General features: G+C 37.5%; 1 long non-coding RNA gene across 1 annotated transcript; it reads right to left on the bottom strand.

The window, feature by feature from the left end:
• Positions 1 to 106: 106 nt before the first annotated feature.
• On the bottom strand, positions 107 to 1876 carry LOC121964621. Its single transcript, XR_006107382.1, has 3 exons — positions 1630 to 1876; positions 536 to 610; positions 107 to 387 (listed from the first exon to the last, which is right to left on the bottom strand). It is a non-coding gene; the product is annotated as an uncharacterized LOC121964621 (long non-coding RNA).
• Between the last annotated feature and the right edge of the window lie 2372 nt (positions 1877 to 4248).

Below are 4248 nucleotides of genomic sequence, written 5' to 3'. Positions count from 1 at the left end.
AATTTTCTTTTTTCGGCTTTTGGGTATGTATTTTTTCTTTTTTTTGCAATTTTGAGTATTGTATGTTTTTTTTCATTTAAAAAAAAACATTTTTAAGGTTTTGGGGTGAGGTTTTTTTTCGATTTTTTTATAATTGTAGTTTTTTTTATGTTTTTTTTCGCAGGGTGGTGGTAGTACTTTTACCTCAGTAAAGGATCTGAATACCTCTTCCAGCACAGCTCACAGCACACTGACGCTGCCTCTGTGGCTTCAGTCTTGGATGTGTTTGTCTTCTGTAGCCTCAGACTGATAAAGTCGGTGCGTGTGCATGTGACGTCACTGACCTTTCCCGTGATGTCATTCCAGGTGTTCTTCTCCCGCCTCGCATCCATTGGAGGGAGTAACGACCTGCGGGGACCAGCCGGACTGTTTGATGAAGATTAACTACACTTGGCTTTACAATTAAAGGATATTTCTTGCAAACGAATGTGACTCAGAAATGTCTTTTAATTGTTTGGCCAAGTTTAGTCCGGCGAAAGTCTCGGGATTCACTGACCTGCACGTGCTGATGGATCCTGGACAGTTTCAGCACCACGCGGGACCGGACAGCTCCCCCGGAGGCGGCAGCGCTCTGTACGGAGGCCCACAAGTGACAAATGTTAATGTGCAGAAGACTGAGGAAGAGATATTAATTAACTGAGTTAAATGACTTATAAATGAAAATATTAAAATAGAACATGCATTATACATATATTCTACAAGTTCAATAAATACATTTTAAGAATGACGATTTTTTAAATTTTATTTATTTATGACCACATTACCACCCTTTTAATTAAATTAAATTAGGCAATATTAAAAAATAATAATTAAAAAAAAAAAAGAAACAAACTCTGGAGTTTAAATGGTTTATCACAGAGAAAACTAAAAAAATGACTACAATGTATCTATGTGCACAAAGAGAGACGGTTACAAACTATTCAGACATTATGCTGAGTCTTTATTCAGTTCAACGAGTCAGAAAAAATCATTTAACTATTAATTTTTCACCATGTTCCCGCCCTTTTCATCAAATTAAACTAAGCAACATTGGGGAAAAAATTGCAGAAAATTGGTGAGAAATTTGAATATTTCACTTGAGGGTTAACATCATCTTCATCTTTTTTAAGTAATTCATCTTTAATACTTTACATAATGTAGTTTTAATAACTATAAATCCAAATTGATACAGAAACTGTGCATACCTTTTATTTATTCACTTATTCACATTAATCTAGTAGTTAAATATATTGTGCGCAACATGTCATTTTATAATATATGATCATTTTATAATATATATAATATGCTGTGGTGGTGTAAAATATATATTTAATTGTATTTGATTTAATTTCATAAGGAATTATAAACACAGTGACTCAAAAGGAGCATAACAACAACACTAATTACTAAAAACACTAATTTCCTAAGTGTCTCTTAATGGAACACAGCAAACAACACATTATGATGTGACTTTATCACACATCCAATACATGTTGCATAATATTTTATATGATTAATAATGTTTCATTACACTGTTGTAATATTTATTACTTTTATGCCTCATAATGACTCAATAATCATTTGTGTTGAACATTATATCACAGTACTCACACAAACATGTTGTCCTTTGGTGGAACATCACACCTCCTACTGGCAACCAGCTGCTACTGCCAGGCTTTTACACTGAAGGGGATACAGACAGGAAGAGAGGGGGAAATGATGTGAGAGGGAAATATTTACAATACAGATGTCATTAAATTCAAACATGAGCTTGTTGTCTTTCACATAATTGTCGTCTCAAACAGCAGAAACACGACAGCGAGTCAAAGGTTCACTGAGTTCAGCAGGTTTTTCCTGCATTTTCTCTGAGCTTTGTCTCTGACATTTACAGCATTTACATTTCATTTATCAAGTGTGACAAACCATTCATGTTCTCTGCTTTACACTTCATCACTTTATAACACTTTGTACAACAAAACTCGCTGCTTTATACTTTTATTCTGATTTCTCAGACACTATCTGTGAAACTCACTCATTCATGAGAATTTGGAAAAAATCTTATTTTGGGGACTTTTGTTGATCAAACAGGCTACAAAATATATTCTTAAAAGATCAAAGTCTTGACTATTAAATTTTGTGATGGGAAAACCTCCCAATGATTGATTTTTTGATATTTCTTAAATAACAGACACGGTCGATGTCAGAGGAACGATCTGACGGTGTTGACAAGAAGTTAAATATTTATTAGTTTAGGTTCAGTCGTAGTGAGGAGTCACTTTATTTTTCAAAGTTCTCTTAATGCTGTTAAAAATACTGAATTTTAAACCCAAATTCTTCATAAATTTGGCCTGTTATGACTGAGACACACCTGACAACAATAGGATTTAACAAATTGACTTAAAAGGAAAAAAAGAAAGTTTACCAGAAGCTTTGTGGAAACTGGACATTTGTGGTTAACGTGTGGTTATGTTTAAGCACAAAAACTACTTGCTTATGATTAGGAAAAGATCATGTTTTGGATTTAAATAACTGGTTTTGGTGTCACAAACCTGGCTGGAAAACATTGACAGATTGCTTAAAAAAAGAAAAAGTTTGGACCTTAAAAGCTGCTGGCAGCAATAACTCGCTAAATCCAGAGTGGTTTAGTTGTTTTGATCTCGATCAGTGTTCTGCAGTTTTGCAGACGTTGCTCCTCGGTGTCCTTCTGGAAAGGATCCCTACAGAGACAGACCGTTTTGGTGAAGAGTAGGATCCTTTTTCTTAACCAAAAACAGCTCTGAAATCAGAACCTGATCACTCGAAAAATGTTGCACGTTTTCTGCAATATGTTGAAAGTTGACACTTCTCAACACTGTGTTGAAGGAGTGGTTATGTTTAGGCACAAAATACACTTGGTTATGGTTCGGAAAAAATCAGGTTATGGCTTAAAACATCCAGGTTCGGTGGCTCAAACGTCGATTAGAAAGACTGTGAAATGATACTGGAAAGCACTTAAAATGACCCTGAGAAATACCTTGATGTGCCGCCAAAAACACTCAAGTTGTGATGCCAGAAACAGGTGGAAAACACTCAGGTTTGCTGTCTCAAACGCTGCTGGAAAACGCAAAAATGTGTTGGTAAAAGACAACCAAGGTTGGTGCTGCAAATGCATCTGGCAAATGCCATGATGTGCTGCTACAAACACACAGGTCTGGATAAAAACACCCAAGTTTTGGTGCAACAAACCAGTGGAAACGCTGCAGTTTGTCATGTTACATCTTAAACAAAGCACAGTCCACTGCAAAGTTTGTTAAAATGCTGTTGCAACCAAAGGCAGCTCATCTGTACAAGTGGACACGTGGAAAGATTGCAGAGAGCTGGAGGGGACGTCAACACTACCGATAACATCATCTGTCGACATGGAACTCGACAGGAATACTTGACTGTTAGAACTGAAAAAAAGCAATTTCTTAAGTAGTTTGTTTTTTTGGAGGGAAAAAATCGACTAAAATTGTAAATCGAGTTTGATGTGAAAAACAGTCACAGATTTTGTTTTTAGGCCATATTACCAGCACTACTTGGCAGGCGTCTCTTCTGCATCTCCTGATGACAAAGTCAGCTCATGAACTACATCACTTTAGAAACACTGATATGATTCGGAATAGACGTACGATGTAACATCGGTCATCTGCAGAAAATTAAAATTCTACATAAAATTTTCAAGATTTTCTTCGGACGTTTGGGCTGAAACTTTATCTTCAGCTCAACTCGGACTCAGCGGCCAAAATGAACCGACGCACGACAATACAACAATAATCATCATCGCTCAATCATTCGATATCAACATCTGCACAGAAATCACCCGCTCAACCTGAAAAGACTCCACTCCCTCCAAAAATCACCCTCCTCCGCTCACTCTCTCTCCAGCTGCTTTGTCGCAGCGACTCCGGCGTGGATGACAATCTAATTGCATCCTCATCTCTCTCCGGTTTAATGGGCTGTCAGGTAGCATCATTACACACTCTCATTGCTTCCCTGCGCAGCTCGCATACTGACAATCACTGACTATCTGTGCGTGCGTTTGCGTGATGGACGGAAGGTGCAAATTGTTCAAAGGTTGTGTGAGACAGTGAAGCTGAAAAGCAGAATGAGAGAGGAGCGGACCAGCGGAGACACCAACTGAGACACTGGCGGAGACACTGGCGGACACCAGCGGGGAATGAGAGCGGAGCGACATATAGATGTCTTTTC

This window comes from Plectropomus leopardus, unplaced genomic scaffold (assembly GCF_008729295.1).
Source record: "Plectropomus leopardus isolate mb unplaced genomic scaffold, YSFRI_Pleo_2.0 unplaced_scaffold16396, whole genome shotgun sequence".
Classification (NCBI taxonomy): domain Eukaryota; kingdom Metazoa; phylum Chordata; class Actinopteri; order Perciformes; family Serranidae; genus Plectropomus; species Plectropomus leopardus.
Note: the sequence above shows the minus strand (reverse complement) of the source record. Positions and strands in the feature narration are given on the sequence as shown.